This window comes from Myxine glutinosa, chromosome 1 (genome assembly GCF_964187855.1).
Source record: "Myxine glutinosa chromosome 1, kmMyxGlut1.1, whole genome shotgun sequence".
NCBI classification, from domain to species: domain Eukaryota; kingdom Metazoa; phylum Chordata; class Myxini; order Myxiniformes; family Myxinidae; genus Myxine; species Myxine glutinosa.
The window spans coordinates 111,095,165-111,114,052 of NC_136261.1; the positions used below are offsets into that span (position 1 = coordinate 111,095,165).

Genomic DNA, 18,888 nt, shown 5'->3' on the forward strand with positions numbered 1-18,888 from the left:
TATTTTCCTCTGTTTCTTATGACACCAGCAACACACACAGATAGCCAGGCAATCACGCATTTATAACACTAAATAAAAACCAACTGGAAGCAGGACATTGAAAACTACCACTGATACCACCGACCTGGTGAGCACACAGGCACAGGAGGTCCGGGAGGCGACGCCCTGAAGAGCAGTGATTGGTCCGGGATTGATTGGCGCAAGGACTGCTAAGATGGGATTAGTGATTGGTGGAGTAGGCACGGATGAAGTCAGAGCATTGAGTTTAAAATAACGCTCTCCCCGACATTTTTTCCTCTTTGCTGTCCCTCTAGAAGACAAAAGACGTTGTTCCGACATTTTCTGCCCCTTACACCCGGGAGATCATAGCGAACGGTGGCATTTTTGCTCTCTTGCGTTGGGCATTGGTGCTGTGCAGTCAGCATTTCATATCCGTAACTTTGGGTTTTGACGATCGTGAGGAAAGGCGGTCGTGGCTTGTGGACTCTGGCACGCTTGGCCGTGGCTTTGTGATGGCTGAGGGCCATGCCGAGTGAACCGGAGAGGCGGCGGTGCTGTGTGGAGCAGAGACGAGTGAACGGGCGCGGCCTGCTCGCTGCGCACTCGACAGCTAGAGGGGTGAACTGTGCACGGAGGCCTGGTTCCTGCTCGCGTGCTGCACGACAAAGCGTGCTGTTCCCGCCAAGGACGCGGGGGTTTGGACGATTCCTAACGAGGTTTAAGAGCAGATCGGAGCTATGTGCCCACTAAACAAACACACATTTTTTACTTTCGTTCTTTTATATTTCCCTATGTGTGTATTTGAGTCTGTCTGGGGACGTCCCATTTAGGATATTAGTTTAACGTGAATTTTTTTGTTGCTGGCATTTATTTTCAATAAACCTGTATATTTTGAACATTTTAATTGTGTGTCGGTTTGAGTTAATTGTTGCAGGTTCAAAGACTGCTGGTGGACCCCGACTTCCCCCCCCCCTCCCCCCCAGCCCCACCACCCACTCTTCCCCCGTGCGTATAATGAAGGTGCGCCATAGGATTGAACGCCTTGGAGTTAAAGCTCGTTTGGTCATCTGTGTCGCCCTGCGGTGTTCACGACAGGGCAGACACGACAATAACATTACCCCGTACCCCTCCATCTACCAAATGGTACACCTGGACACTCACCTTTCTGAGAAACCTCAGAGGAGATTTCCAGGAATGCCTCATTCTGAGATGTGGGAAAACCCCCAAAATATTCCACATTGAAAAGAAAGGAATCCTGATCAAGTTGCTGTTGATGCAAGAGAATAACTATTTTTACTCCGATAAATGTATTTTGATTATTGTTCTTTGAACAAATACAGGTTTGTAACATTTATCCCACAAATCGATCAACTTGTCCTATTTAAGGACGCTCAAATTAATTCTTGTGGAGCCCTGCTTGTTATTGAACGTACGAGGAAGATAATCAATTCAGTTCTTGTGAGATGTTATTGGGGAATATTGGATCAAGAGTGGACATGGGGTGCAAATTATTGTCAATAACTAAGTAAATAACGTCAATTGTGGTTATACACCTGTTATGGGAATTTCCCATTGATTTCAATGAAAGTTAAATACATGTGTTGACAAATATTGCAAAACAAATCAATGTAACTTATCAATGAAATATTTTACATGCATTGGGTCTTGACCCGCTCCATCCTCGGTGAAAGTACTTTCGTCTAAGATTGCACTTGTAAATGATTCGGTCAAATCGTGAAGAATTTTCTTTCTTTGTTACCTCCGCCACCAAAGGTGGATGGGGGTTATGTTTTTACCCCTGTTTGTTTGTTTGTGAACACGATATCTCAAAAAGTTGTGGACGGATTCGGACAAAATTTGGCAGTGAGGTAGTGTATGTGACAAAGACGAAATGATTAGATTTTGGTAAAGATCCGGATTCGGCTACGAGAATGTTTTACGTGATCCTTCACCATTGAGAGATGGGGTCAGAAACGGTACATAGCAGGATATCTCAAAAAGTTATGGACGGATTTTGACGAAACAGATTGCACAGGTTGTGTGTGTGACAAGGAAGAATCGATTCAATTTTGCTGAAGATCCGGATCCGACGAGTCACATTTTTTAAAGTGATTCGTCACCAATGGGAGATTGGGCCAAAAACGATTTTGTTTCACAAACGATTTGCCAAAAACGACAAAAACGATTAATGGGAAAAACGATACAGCAGGAAATCTCCAAAAGTTGTGGACGGATGATTTTGATTAAATGTGATTCTGTATTGTGATTTTCTGGTCTACTCTGGGATACAAAACGTAAACTATCCACCTGGCAGAGGTATGCTCTATACTGAGTGCCGTTCTCGTGAATTCAGTCTGCATTTGATGGGCCAGCGTACTCCTGACCACTTGCGCACAAGACGGAAAGCGAAGCGGGTTCCTTTAGTGGATCCGACCGTCATGTTTGAATAGAGTTTGGACGTTTGGGCGATTTGGTAGGTCTCGACCGGCGATTGTAGGACCGAAAGATCCATGAGGGTGAGAGTGGATCACGTGCAGGGTCGTGTTCTCTAAATTGCTGGATTCCTTTCTTGAAGTTTTACTCTTTGGTCCAGCATGAATTTTATGGGTTCTTGAGGTTCCCGTCAGTGGTTGGGGTGAGCACAACGACCAAGGTCAGTGGATATGTTGAGGGCAAGGGGTATTGCTCTCATGGTGGTGGATCGTGGCACTGGGGGCCATCTCTTCCCTTCCCTTGGCTGGTGATCTCATGTGACTTCACACATCTGCAGAGTTCCCTCCGGGTCATACTCCTCCTTACATCCTGTGAGATGGGGTAGGGGTTGAGCAGAGGCAGCCTCACTGAACCTTCTCGGGTGAGCCAGCTAAGGGAAGGGTGCATTTTCGCGATGCCCACCCACCAACGTTGAGCTGTGATCCAGGGTCGTGTGGTCCATCGTATACTTTTCATCAACCATTTTGGATAAACACATTTCTATCCGTTCAAAAACATACAGAACGAGAAAGAGCAATTAATGGTTGCACACCCTCGCTTGGACTTTCTACCTCTGCCATCGAAGGTGGATGGAGGTCTGTATTTTTTTTTTTTTGTTTGTTTGTTTGTTTGCAAGATCGAGGCTCGTGAAAGAGCGAACATTAATCACACAGAAAGACAAACCGACACACAAACATATAACATCGGGAGCGGTAGACAAGATGGGGAGAGAGGGGGAAGGACACAATCACAACATTTGAGAGCAGGGACCGAGAGACATGGAGACATCGAGAGATCTGAGGGAGGGCGAGGGCTTTGGGGGAGGGCATGGGAAGGGGGAGGGGGGGTGGGAGAGGTATAAAACATATGGACACGGCCAGGACTTCCAGGAAAGAAGTTGGAATTTCAAACAAGGTGGATCTGGGGTGAATTAGCAGGGGTAGAAAAGATCAAGGTTTTGGATGGGGGAAGATAAGAGATGGTGGTGAACAGCTGTTTTAAAGACCTGGAGGGAGGAGTGGGATTGAAGGGAGTGAGGGAGTTTGTTCCAGAGGCGGGAGAAAAGAGGAATGAAAGAGTGAAGGTGAGCAGAGAGCCGAGATTTCGGCAGTTTAACCATCAGAGGGTTGCTGGCAGATCTTGTGCGACCTGTAGGAATATTTGGAGGACAGAGCACAGAGAGAGCTGGGGGTGCAAGGCCGGAGAGGAGTCGGTAGAAGACAGAAAGACCACCTACCTGCTTGCGGTGAGTGAGTGAAAGGCCCTCAGAGATAGCTTCATCGCGGGAGATTCCAATAATTCTGAAAGCTTTGGTTTCAACAGCGTGAAGCCGAGCTAGGTGTGAGGCAAGAGCACCGGCCCATAGGGGAGAACAGTATTCCATTGAGCTGCGGATGAAAGCCTTGTATGTGGTGAGGAGCTCAGGTGTGCCGAGGAAGGACTTCGCACGACGGAGGATGCCCAGTCGGCGACTGGCTTTGGAGGCCAGCTTGGAAATGTGGTTTTCCCAAGAAAGATCATGGCAGATAGTGAGACCCAAAAGCTTGAGCGACAGAACTTCTTGGAGAGGATTGTTGAGAAAGTAGATGGGAGGGTTGTCCAGTCGATCTTTTCGGAGAGACATAGTAAGAGTGTGGGATTTGTCAGGATTGAAAGACATGTTCCACTTGTTTGACCAGTCTGTGATTTTGTCCAAGTCTTCAGAGAGTGAGGAGGCTGCAGACTGCCGATCTGAGGGAAGAGGAATGGAGCGGCAGAGAGTGGAGTCATCAGCAAAAAGATAGAGAGGATTTTCAAGTGAGTCAGAGAGATCATTGATGAAGACCAGAAAAAGCACAGGGCCCAGAACACTGCCTTGGGGCACTCCAGCCTGAACAGGAAGAGGAGATGAGAGAACCCCATTCAGGGCCACACGTTGACGATGACTAGAGAGGAAGTCAGCCAGCCATACGTGGAGATTTCCATGGATACCAAAGGAGGAGAGTTTGGTGAGCAGAGCGGGGTGCCAGACCGTATCGAAGGCACGTGATATGTCGAGGGAGACAGCTCTAATTTCCTGTTTGGCATTGAGGACCTCCATCCATTGTTGAGACAGCAGAAGCAGCATGTCCAGAGTAGCGTGACCTGGTCTGAAACCAAATTGATGCTCAGAGATCAAGCCATTGGAGAAGAGGAAAGATTTCATATCCGAAGCAATGATGGATTCCATGACTTTGCTGATAATTGGGAGAAGGCTGATTGGTCTGTCGTTGCTAGGATCTGTTTTTGCACCTTTTTTGTGCAAAGCGGTGATGTTGGCCGATTTCCAAGCAGATGGCAGTTGACCTTGAGCAAAAGAGAGGGTGAAGAGAACAGAGAGAGGGTGAGATAGAGCGGCAGAGCAGGATTTTAGGACCCGTGGGCTGATGCCGTCGGGTCCAGTTGCAGAATCAGAGTCGAGGGTTGACAAACTTTTCCACCTTGTCAGGAGGAAAGGACACGGAGTCCAGGAGCAGCTGGGTACGACTGGGTATGGTGGGTACAGAGAGGGATGGGTTTGGGACACAAGATTTAGAGGCAAACACAGAGTTGAGGCATTCAGCTTTTTCACGTGCGGAGTCAGCTGTGTAGCCGTTTGAGGTAAGGGAGGGGATGGAGGAGGAACAAACACCAGAAACGGATTTGACCAGACACCACCAGGTTTTGGAAGAGGGAGACAGATAAGAGAGTTCGGTCTTGAGAACGGAGAGATATTGTTTCCTGGCTCTCATGAGGGTGGACACACACTTGTTTCGGGCTTTGTGAAAGGAAATGAGATTTCCTTCCGTTGGATTTGCTTTCCAGGAGACGAAGGCAAGTTGTTTCTGGGCAACAGCCTCACCACAAGATTCCGTGTACCATGGACGGGAGGAAGGGTATGACAACTGAAGACGAGATGGGATAAATCTGTGCATGAGGGAGAGCAATTTACTTTGGAAGAATTCCCAGGATGAGTTGATGTCAGAGGTGGTAGAGATGGGAGACCAGTCCAGATGATTGATGGCTGCTTGAAGACCGTGCCAGTTGGCCTGAGTGAAATGCCAGACTCGTCGACGCTGAGCAGGCTCCCCGAGAATGGTCAGAGAGATGTCCACTTTAACAAGGACATGATCAGATGATCCGATTGGTGCAGAAGAGGAGCAGCAGACATTTTCAGGGAAGTTAGTCAGTACCAAGTCGAGAAGAGAAGACGCTCCGTTGACTGAGATCCGGGTCGGGAAATTGACAGATTGTGTCAGTCCCAGTGAGTCGCAGACGTCCTTTGCTGAGGAGCCATGGCTGGTGAGGGAGGTACCCACACCCAGCCAACTGGAATGACGACAGTTGAAATCACCACATATGAGGAAGAGAGAGTTGGGATGAGTAGATAGAAGTTGGTCCATATTATCAGACAGCGAGATGTAGATGGAGTCATCACTGTTTGGTGGATGGTACAACACACATATGAACAAGAGGTGGGAGCAAAGGGGAAGCCGTAGCCAGAGGTATTCCTGGGGGTGAGGTGGAGAGAGTACAGTGCAGGGCGAGTGAGGACGAGAGTTTTTGATAAAGATAGCAACCCCACCTCCAGGACGAGGCTCAGGTCTATCATACCGGAGGAGGGAGTAACCCGGGAGAGATACTAAGGAATCAGAGACATCATGAAGGAGGAAAGTTTCTGTTAAGCAGATCATGTCTGGTTTGACAGAAGCAACCTGTATGGAGAGATCAGTTAAGTTTGAACGAAGACCCCGGATGTTTGAGGTCCATACCGTTAATGAAGAGGAAGGGGGAGCATCGGATACAGAACAGGGGGGAGGAGGGGCAGGGTAAGATGTGGAAGAGGTGGAAGAGGTAGGGAGAGCTGTTGAAGGTGTGTCAGAGATTTCAGAATAGCTCGGAGAAAGAGAAGGATGGGGCGGACAAAAGGTTTGATGGTGATTGGGTGAGGCACAATGAGGTGTTATTTGAGGCGGGGGAAGAGCGAGGCAGAAGGTTGGGGGAGATGGAGGTGAGAGTTGGAAGGGGGAAGAATCGGGGAGGACGCTTTGAGGAGGGGGAGTGAGAGGGCGGAAATTGAGAAGAAATGAGGGTGGGGAGATTTGAAGGGGAGGGGCGAGGGGGGAGTTTGGGAGGGAAGGGACAAGGGGAGGGATTTGAAAGGGATGGGATATGGGGGAGATTTGGAGGGGAGGGGTGAGGGAGGAGTCTAGGAGGGGAGGGGTGAGGGGGAGTCTTGGAGGGGAGGGGTGAGGGGGTAGTTTAGGAGGGAGGGGGCAAGGGGGGAGATTTGAAAGGGATGGGTGATGGGGAAGATTTGGAGGGGAGGGGTTATGGGGAAGATTTGGAGGGGAGGGGTGAGGGAGGAGTCTAGGAGGGGAGGGGTGAGGGGGTAGTTTAGGAGGGAGGGGCAAGGGGGGAGATTTGAAAGGGATGGGTGATGGGGAAGATTTGGAGGGGAGGGGTTATGGGGAAGATTTGGAGGAGAGGGGTGAGATTTGATTTTAGAAAGTGTACGATTAATGGGAAACGAACATTTATTGCAAAATGAGTTTCTTGGTTGCACACCCTCGCTTGGACTTTCTACCTCTGCCATCGAAGGTGGATGGAGGTCTGTATCTGTTTGTGAACAGGATATCTCAAAAGTTTGTGGCCAGATTCGGACAAAAAATTGTGGACAGGTTGAGTGTGTGATGAAGTCGAATCGATTCGATTTTGGTGAAGATACGAATCCGGATACGAGAATTTTTGAAAATTTTAAGTGATTCTTCACCATTGAGTGATTGGACCAAAAGATATGCAGCATCATATTTCAAAAAGGTGTGGATGATTTATGACAAAACTTGGTGGATGAGTTTGGTAAGTGACAAGAACAAGCCGATTAGCTTTGAGTTCAGGTCCAGGTCTAGATCCGACCTGTCAGTGGATACAAAACGTAAACTGTTCAGCCTGGCAGGGGTATGCGCTCTACCGAGTGCCGGTCTAGTTTTACATGCGACCTGCTGCCATGTTCGAATCTGGGTGAACATTTCCAAACAGCAAACTGACCAAAGCCCTCACCATGCATGCCCAGAGATAATAAAAGGTGTTGTAGCTGAGAGAAGGCAAGGGCAGGCAACAATCATATCACCTGAGAAATAAAACTTGATCAAAATCCAGATATGACTTTACAATACCAGCGACAGTCCAACTACCTACATCTCCAAACACCAAAAACTGTCCAACTACCTACATCTCCAAACACCAAATCACAAAAACTGTCCAACTACCTGCACTCCAAGCAGCATCCCACAGGGACTGTGCAACTACACACACCTCCAAGCAGCATCCCACAAAAACTGTCCAACTACCTACATCTCCAAACACCAAATCACAAAAACTGTCCAACTACCTGCACTCCAAGCAGCATCCCACAGAGACTGCAACTACCTACACCTCCAAGCAGCATCCCACAGAGACTGTGCAACTACCTACACCTCCAAGCAGCATCCCACAGAGACTGTGCAACTACACACACCTCCAAGCAGCGTACCACAGACACTGTGAAACTACCTACACATACAAGCAGCATACCACAGCGACTGTACAACTACCTACACATACAAGCAGCATAACACAGAGACTGTACAACTACACACACCTCCAAGCAGCATCCCACAGACACTGTGAAACTACCTACACATACAAGCAGCATACCACAGCGACTGAGCAACTACCTACACATACAAGCAGCATACCAAAGCGAATGTGCAACTACCTACACCAACAAGCAGCATATCACAGCGACTGTCCAACTACATACACCTACAAGCAGCATCCCACAGGGACTGCAACTACCTACACCTACAAGCAGCATACCAGAGACTGTGCAACTACCTACACCTACAAGCAGTATACCACAGACACTGTGCAACTACCTACACCTACAAGCAGCATACCACAGGGACTGTGCAACTATGTACACCTACAAGCAGCATACCACAGCGACTGTGCAACTACCTACACCTACAAGCAGCATACCACAGCGACTGTGCAACTATGTACACCTCCAAGCAGAATACCACAGAGACTGTGCAACTACCTTCACCTACAAGCAGCATACCACAGAGACTGTGCAACTACCTACACCAACAAGCAGCATACCACAGCGACACTGCAACTACCTACACATACAAGCGGCATACCACAGCGAATGTGCAACTACCTACACATACAAGCAGCATACCACAGCGACTGTGCAACTACCTACACATACAAGCAGCATACCACAGCGAATGTGCAACTACCTACACCAACAAGCAGCAACCCACAGCGACTGTCCAACTACATACACATACAAGCAGCATCCCACAGAGACTGTGCAACTACGTACACCTACAAGCAGTATACCACAGCGACTGTGCAACTATGTACACCTACAAGCAGCATACCACAGAGACTGTGCAGTGTGCAACTACCTACACCTTCCAGCAGCATACCACAGAGACTGTGCAACTACCTACACCTACAAGCAGCATCCCACAGAGACTGTGCAACTACGTACACCTACAAGCAGCATACCACAGCGACTGTGCAACAACCTACACATACAAGGAGCATACCACAGCGACTGTGCAACTACCTACACCAACAAGCAGCATACCACAGCGACACTACAACTACCTACACATACAAGCAGCATACCACAGCGAATGTGCAACTACCTACACATACAAGCAGCATACCACAGCGACTGTGCAACTACCTACACATACAAGCAGAATACCACAGCGAATGTGCAACTACCTACACCAACAAGCAGCATGCCACAGCGACTGTCCAACTACATACACATACAAGCAGCATACCACAGCGACTGTGCAACTACGTACACCAACAAGCAGCATACCACAGCGACTGTGCAACTACCTACACCTACAAGCAGCATCCCACAGACTGTGCAACTACCTACACCTACAAGCAGCATACCACAGCGACTGTGCAACTACCTACACCTACAAGCAGCATACCACAGCGACTGTGCAACTATGTACACTGACAAGCAGCATACCACAGAGACTGTCCAACTACCTCCACCTCCAAGCAGCATACCACAGAGACTGTCCAACTAGATACAAGAACAAGCAGCGTACCACAGAGACTGTGCAACTGCCGAAACCAACAAGCAGCGCACCACAGAGACTGTGCAACTACCTGCACCTACAAGCAGCGTACCACAGAGACTGTGCAACTACCTGCACCTACAAGCAGTGTACCACAGAGACTGTGCAACTGCCGAAACCAACAAGCAGCGCACCACAGAGACTGTGCAACTACCTGCACCTACAAGCAGCATACCACAGAGACTGTGCAACTACCTGCACCTACAAGCAGCATACCACAGCGACTGTGCAGCTACCTACACCTACAAGCAGCATACCACAGCGACTGTGCAACTATGTACACCGACAAGCAGCATACCACAGAGACTGTCCAACTACCTCCACCTCCAAGCAGCATACCACAGAGACTGTCCAACTAGATACAACAACAAGCAGCGTACGACAGAGACTGTGCAACTGCCGAAACCAACAAGCAGCGTACCACAGAGACTGTCCAACTACCTGCACCTACAAGCAGCATACCACAGAGACTGTGCAACTGCCGAAACCAACAAGCAGCGCACCACAGAGACTGTGCAACTACCTGCACCTACAAGCAGCGTACCACAGAGACTGTGCAACTACCTGCACCTACAAGCAGTGTACCACAGAGACTGTGCAACTGCCGAAACCAACAAGCAGCGCACCACAGAGACTGTGCAACTACCTGCACCTACAAGCAGCATACCACAGCGACTGTGCAACTACCTACACCTACAAGCAGCATACCACAGCGACTGTGCAACTATGTACACCGACAAGCAGCATACCACAGAGACTGTCCAACTACCTCCACCTCCAAGCAGCATACCACAGAGACTGTCCAACTAGATACAACAACAAGCAGCGTACGACAGAGACTGTGCAACTGCCGAAACCAACAAGCAGCGCACCACAGAGACTGTGCAACTACCTACACCAACAAGCAACGTACCACAGAGACTGTGCAACTGCCGAAACCAACAAGCAGCGTACCACAGAGACTGTCCAACTACCTGCACCTACAAGCAGCGTACCACAGAGAATGTGCAACTGCCGAAACCAACAAGCAGCGCACCACAGAGACTGTGCAACTACATGCACCTACAAGCAGCGTACCACAGAGACTGTGCAACTACCTGCACCTACAAGCAGCGCACCACAGAGACTGTGCAACTACCTGCACCTACAAGCAGAATACCACAGCGACTGTGCAACTACCTACACCTACAACCAGCATACCACAGCGACTGTGCAGCTATGTACACCGACAAGCAGCATACCACAGACACTGTCCAACTACCTCCACCTTCAAGCAGCATACTACAGAGACTGTCCAACTAGATACAACAACAAGCAGCGTACGACAGAGACTGTGCAACTGCCGAAACCAACAAGCAGCGCACCACAGAGACTGTGCAACTACCTACACCAACAAGCAACGTACCACAGAGACTGTGCAACTGCCGAAACCAACAAGCAGCGTACCACAGAGACTGTCCAACTACCTGCACCTACAAGCAGCGTACCACAGAGACTGTGCAACTGCCGAAACCAACAAGCAGCGCACCACAGAGACTGTGCAACTACCTGCACCTACAAGCAGCGTACCACAGAGACTGTGCAACTACCTGCACCTACAAGCAGCGCACCACAGAGACTGTCCAACTACCTGCACCTACAAGCAGCGAACCACAGAGACTGTGCAACTACCTTCACCTACAAGCAGCATACCACAGAGACTGTGCAACTGCCGAAACCAACAAGCAGCGCACCACAGAGACTGTGCAACTACCTTCACCTACAAGCAGCGCACCACAGAGACTGTGCAACTACCTGCACCTACAAGCAGCGTATCACAGAGACTGTGCAACTACCTGCACCTACAAGCAGCATCCCACAGAGACTATGCAACTACCTACACCTACAAGCAGTATACCACAGAGACTGTGCAACTACCTCCACCTACAAGCAGCATACCACACAGACTGTGCAACTACCTACACCTACAAGCAGCATACCACAGCGACTGTGCAACTATGTACACCTACAAGCAGCATACCACAGGACTGTGCAACTACCTTCACCTTCAAGCAGCATACCACAGAGACTGTGCAACGACCTACACCTACAAGCAGCACACCACTGCGACTGTGCAACTATGTTCACCAACAAGCAGCGTACCACAGAGACTGTGCAACTACCTACACCTACAAGCAGTATACCACAGCGACTGTGCAACTATGTACACCTACAAGCAGCATACCACAGAGACTGTGCAGTGTGCAACTACCTACACCTTCCAGCAGCATACCACAGAGACTGTGCAACTACGTACACCTACAAGCAGCATACCACAGCGACTGTGCAACAACCTACACATACAAGGAGCATACCACAGCGACTGTGCAACTACCTACACCAACAAGCAGCATACCACAGCGACACTACAACTACCTACACATACAAGCAGCATACCACAGCGAATGTGCAACTACCTACACATACAAGCAGCATACCACAGCGACTGTGCAACTACCTACACATACAAGCAGAATACCACAGCGAATGTGCAACTACCTACACCAACAAGCAGCATGCCACAGCGACTGTCCAACTACATACACATACAAGCAGCATACCACAGCGACTGTGCAACTACGTACACCAACAAGCAGCATACCACAGCGACTGTGCAACTACCGACACCTACAAGCAGCATCCCACAGACTGTGCAACTACCTACACCTACAAGCAGCATACCACAGAGACTGTGCAACTACCTACACCTACAAGCAGCATACCACAGCGACTGTGCAACTACCTACACCTACAAGCAGCATACCACAGCGACTGTGCAACTATGTACACTGACAAGCAGCATACCACAGAGACTGTCCAACTACCTCCACCTCCAAGCAGCATACCACAGAGACTGTCCAACTAGATACAACAACAAGCAGCGTACCACAGAGACTGTGCAACTGCCGAAACCAACAAGCAGCGCACCACAGAGACTGTGCAACTACCTGCACCTACAAGCAGTGTACCACAGAGACTGTGCAACTGCCGAAACCAACAAGCAGCGCACCACAGAGACTGTGCAACTACCTGCACCTACAAGCAGCGTACCACAGAGACTGTGCAACTACCTGCACCTACAAGCAGCATACCACAGCGACTGTGCAACTATGTACACCGACAAGCAGCATACCACAGAGACTGTCCAACTACCTCCACCTCCAAGCAGCATACCACAGAGACTGTCCAACTAGATACAACAACAAGCAGCGTACGACAGAGACTGTGCAACTGCCGAAACCAACAAGCAGCGCACCACAGAGACTGTGCAACTACCTGCACCTACAAGCAGCGTACCACAGAGACTGTGCAACTACCTGCACCTACAAGCAGCATACCACAGCGACTGTGCAACTATGTACACCGACAAGCAGCATACCACAGAGACTGTCCAACTACCTCCACCTCCAAGCAGCATACCACAGAGACTGTCCAACTAGATACAACAACAAGCAGCGTACGACAGAGACTGTGCAACTGCCGAAACCAACAAGCAACGTACCACAGAGACTGTGCAACTGCCGACACCAACAAGCAGCGTACCACAGAGACTGTCCAACTACCTGCACCTACAAGCAGCGTACCACAGAGACTGTGCAACTGCCGAAACCAACAAGCAGCGCACCACAGAGACTGTGCAACTACCTGCACCTACAAGCAGCGTACCACAGAGACTGTGCAACTACCTGCACCTACAAGCAGCGCACCACAGAGACTGTGCAACTACCTGCACCTACAAGCAGCATACCACAGCGACTGTGCAACTACCTACACCTACAACCAGCATACCACAGCGACTGTGCAGCTATGTACACCGACAAGCAGCATACCACAGACACTGTCCAACTACCTCCACCTTCAAGCAGCATACCACAGAGACTGTCCAACTAGATACAACAACAAGCAGCGTACGACAGAGACTCTGCAACTGCCGAAACCAACAAGCAGCGCACCACAGAGACTGTGCAACTACCTACACCAACAAGCAACGTACCACAGAGACTGTGCAACTGCCGAAACCAACAAGCAGCGTACCACAGAGACTGTCCAACTACCTGCACCTACAAGCAGCGTACCACAGAGACTGTGCAACTACCTGCACCTACAAGCAGCGCACCACAGAGACTGTCCAACTACCTGCACCTACAAGCAGCGTACCACAGAGACTGTGCAACTACCTTCACCTACAAGCAGCATACCACAGAGACTGTGCAACTGCCGAAACCAACAAGCAGCGCACCACAGAGACTGTGCAACTACCTACACCTACAAGCAGCGTACCACAGAGACTGTGCAACTACCTGCACCTACAAGCAGCATCCCACAGAGACTATGCAACTACCTACACCTACAAGCAGTATACCACAGAGACTGTGCAACTACCTCCACCTACAAGCAGCATACCACACAGACTGTGCAACTACCTACACCTACAAGCAGCATACCACAGCGACTGTGCAACTATGTACACCTACAAGCAGCATACGACAAAGACTGTCCCACTACCTCCACCTACAAGCAGCACACCACAGCGACTGTGCAACTATGTTCACCGACAAGCAGCATACCACAGAGACTGTGCAACTACCTACACATACAAGCAGCATACCACAGCGACTGTGCAACTGCCGAAACCAACAAGCAGCGTACCACAGAGACTGTCCAACTACCTGCACCTACAAGCAGCACACCACAGCGACTGTGCAACTATGTTCACCGACAAGCAGCATCCAACAGAGACTGTGCAACTACCTACACCTTCAAGCAGCATACCACAGAGACTGTGCAACTACCTACACCTACAAGCAGCATACCACAGAGACTGTGCAACTACCTACACCTACAAGCAGCATACGACAAAGACTGTCCCACTACCTCCACCTACAAGCAGCATAACGCAGAGACTGTGCAACGACCAACACCGACAAGCAGCATCCCACAGAGACTGTGCAACTACCGAAACCAACAAACAGCATACCACAGCGACTGTGCAACTACCTACACCTACAAGCAGAATACCACAGAGACTGTGCAACGACCTACACCTACAAGCAGCATAACACAGCGACTGTGCAACTACTTACACCTACAAGCAGCATACCACAGAGACTGTGCAACTACCTACACATACAAGCAGCATACCACAAAGAATGTCCAACTACCTACACCAACAAGCAGCATACCACAGAGACTGTGCAACTACCTACACATACAAGCAGCATACCACAGAGACTGTGCAACTACCTACACCTACAAGCAGCGTACCACAGAGACTGTGCAACTGCCGAAACCAACAAGCAGCGCACCACAGAGACTGTGCAACTACCTACACCAACAAGCAGCGTACCACAGCGACTGTGCAACTGCCGAAACCAACAAGCAGCGTACCACAGAGACTGTGCAACTACCTGCACCTACAACTTACAGTTGCAGTGTGGCCGAGGACGACGAGTGACGAGTGACGAGTGACGAGTGACGAGCCGGAGGGTGGTTGTTCTTCTTCTTCTTCCTCTGGGGGTCAACTTCCTGGATCTGGAACGGGAAGTGATATTTTTTTCTTTTATTCTTTCCTTTACCCTGTGGATGGTCCATCGATTTTATATATAATTATAAACCGAAGGGTTTTATATATATATATATAAGTCCTTAAGGGTCAACGAGATTATTTAAATATCTTTCAAAAAAACAACAACATTTCATTTTACGGTCGGTTGAATGTGACGTCACGACAAGGAACGGTGGACGATTTCAAATGCATTAATTAGCTTTTCAGTGATTAATTATTGATTAATTGGTTTAGATTCAAAAGGGTGGAGGCCCGGGTGCCCGGGGCGTCCGTCCGGACGTCTTTGGCTTGAAGGCTCATTTTCCGCGGCGCAACACCTGCGGGGGCCCAGGATCGAGGGTTCGAACCTTTAGCAGTTTGCTTGCAGCTCTCGATCTCATCGTTGATACGTCATCGTGGCCCGCCTTAGCCCGGTGCACCACGACGCCTCCACCGATTGGAGCTCACTTGGAACATGCATTTAACCCCCATGTGATTGATCTAGTTACGTCACCGGCTGGAGCAAGGTTACGTCACCGGCTGGAGCAAGGCGATTCTGCTGCTGGTCTCGCTTGGGGGACCAATGGGTCGCTACAATATTAATATTAATATCGAGCAACACATTTATGCCAATAAATCATCAGCTATTGGAGTTGGACTAAAATCGTAAATACATAAATTGCTGGACAATAATATTAATAATATTCCTTGAACAACAACAACATGTTGTCTATTCTGATGGTATATATATTGTCATTACAATATTACATCCTTGTAGTTGCGTACATGTTACTGTTAGATATATGAGAGGTGCGCCGAGTCACAAGTAGAACACATTTGTATTGACTATTGAGTATTGTCTAAACACTCGGTATTATATTACTAATTATTATTATTCTTATTACATGGAAGCGTAAGATTTATTATGCAGGCAGGCATGCATAAACTTTTACAAATAACACTGCATGTGATGAAATGAAAGTGAGCCTCCTTGTTGAAAATATATACATAATTGGTTTTTGTCCAATAAAAAGGTGAAAAACACTGTACGGTATATTTATTTCTTGCCTCCGATCCTAAATGCATTGTACAGTCACGTGAAAGAGTAAGTAGGGGAAGGCGGGGCAAGTTGAGCATCGGGGTAAGTTGAAGTGAGGCACCACCTCCCAGCCATTTATGAATGAGTCAGACTTTGTGGTGGCGCCATCTATAGTATAGATGCCCCATTGCATAAGTCCACGTTGTGCCATATTGTTTTCTAAATTGAAATTGAAACGGAAACCAGTGTTGCAGAGGGAAAAATCCAATTTTCAGCCATAAAAGTAAAAAGGTGTAAAACAGGTAAGTTCACGTTTCTTCCATATGCAGCATGGAGATAATATGGATATCAGATGACAATTATTGTTAGTCCAGGTATGTGTCTCCATTCTTGTCGTAGACTTTAATACGATGGATGCATAGAAGATGTGTGTATGTGGAGACATCTCAGAAAGTTCAGACTGGGGTAAGTTGAGCCAGACCCTACGGGGCAAATCGAGCCATGGCTCAACTTGCCAACTCATGTTGGTGGAGATAATAATAATTAGCATTTATAATGCGCTTTTCCCCAAAGGCTCAAAGCGCTTACAGAATACCATATTATTACCGTACCCCGGTCATTGGATACATTGCGAGCCTGCACCACACTGGGTGTACCATCTCCACACCCCAGTATGCCAGGAGCTTGCAGCCCTATCTGAAAATCGCAAACGGAAGCCATCAGCCAAGAAATCAAAGAGATGCTTGTTCAAAGCTAATGGGAAAAAGACATGTCCCCCAAGATCAAACACCCCTAGTTCCAGTGAGACAGATGGTGATTCAGAAGTTGAGTATGATGACGAATCAGATGTGGACAGTGAATAGGATATCATTGAAGGTGACTTTGTAGTTGTCAAATGTGCTGGCAAATCAAGATTTGTGCATTACATTGCTCGGGTTGATGTACTGAATGGAGAGGAATTTCAGTTTGAAGGTGTCTTCCTGCAGAAAGTTGCTGGAAAAGTTGGATCTGACAACCCAGTGTTTGTTCCAAACCCAAAGGATGAAGCAGGATTTGAACTGCAAGACATCGTGCGTAAGCTGCCACAGCCTAAGTGCGTTGGCAGTTCTGCCCGTTGTTCTGGACAGCTTGTGTTCAATTATTGTGACTTGTCAGTTTGGCAGCTTAATTGACTTGATTTCTGACATGTTTTACTTTTAGTTGCAGATCCAAATGATGAAGCTGGCATTGATGAGCAAGATATTGTGCCTTAATTGCCACAGTCTGACTGTTGGCCTTTCTGGGTGTATTTGGGACACTTTTCTTTTATTGTGACTTGAAACTGTGACAGGTGGATCGAGTTGACTTTTCTTACCACAGTTGACAATCTTGTTTTTCTATGAGAGTGACTCAATTTGTTCGTAACTGATTACTATAACCATGAACACAAGGTAATCATTTCGTTCAGTGTTGTAGAATTTTACAACATTAAATATTTTTTTCTGGCAAAACAATGCTTTTCTACTTTAGTTATCTTTATTTGGGGCAATGATCAACTTACCCCTATGTGGTACAACTTACCCCAGAGGTTGGATCAACTTACCCCTCAGGCGGGTAAGTTGAGCCATTTTGCCTCCGTTTTTTCAAAATGTCACAGTGACTTTCAGTGTGGGGATAGAAAGTAAGAACCAGCTACAAAATGTTTCCCAAGGATTAAATTAGAAGGCAAGATACTCATTTGTGCAAGATCATCAGTAAGTTCAGTCCTAACATTCCAAGAACAAAAACTGGCTCAACTTGCCCCGCCTTCCCCTACACCCCATGTGAAGTTTTGACTTTTTCAACGTATTTCAACGTAATAATAATAATAATAATAATAACTAGCCGAAACCCGTGGAACATCCACGGAAGGGAGGATGTGGTGTATGGATAGAGTGTACCATTATGGATGGCATAGGGGATTTGCTTGTCCGAGTAAGAGTTAGGAAGAAAGATGAGAATGAAGAGTGCGTATATGAACAACGTATTTATTGCAAGCTAATTAAATGACAACGCTACGATATACTTTTGAAAATATCACGTACCGTCTCGAAGTCAATGGCATCCTTTTATCTCTTCGTATACAACTCTGATTTCTACCTTATCGTGAACAGGGTAAAGCCTACTTTGATAATCATGAACGGTGGCAGATGCAGGAGTTGGTGAAACGAAAGGGAGGGGGAGGGGGGGGGGCTGATCATGACCTACCCTACGCCAATATGACTCAGCCAGCTGATTCAGAGACAACGCAGGAATTGCAAAGTTACCATCATATTGAGTCAACTTACACACTGGTCTTTGAGGAACAATAAACTGCTCTATTCAAGGTGCTTAAGTTAATCCTTCAAATCATTTAAAAACAACCCAACGTTGACGAAGCATGGCATACGAGGCCCGTTCAAAAAGTTCACGGAACGACGTACTCTCAAAGGTCTGAGGCCAAAATGTTTGTTTTTTCCCCCCCTTACACAACGGAAACAACAACTGGATAGGTAGGGCCGAGGCCTACGCCTACGTTTCGTCACTCGGCGAAGTACACTTTGTTTTAAGCTTTCAGAAGCTGAAGCCTTGGTATTTATTGCTTTATATGATACTGTAGCGGCTGCCGCTGGGGT

The 18,888-nt window shown here is 48.0% G+C and overlaps 1 long non-coding RNA gene across 1 annotated transcript in view; it reads right to left on the reverse strand.

The window, feature by feature from the left end:
- Positions 1 to 15,623, reverse strand: part of LOC144891772 (uncharacterized) — a 35,892-nt gene extending 20,269 nt beyond the window's left edge. The window contains exons 1-2 of the long non-coding RNA XR_013623091.1: positions 15,585 to 15,623; positions 15,097 to 15,203 (exon numbers count right to left, since the gene is read on the reverse strand). This is a non-coding gene — a long non-coding RNA (uncharacterized LOC144891772). The remainder of the gene's footprint in view (positions 1 to 15,096; positions 15,204 to 15,584) is intronic.
- Positions 15,624 to 18,888: the final 3,265 nt, after the last annotated feature.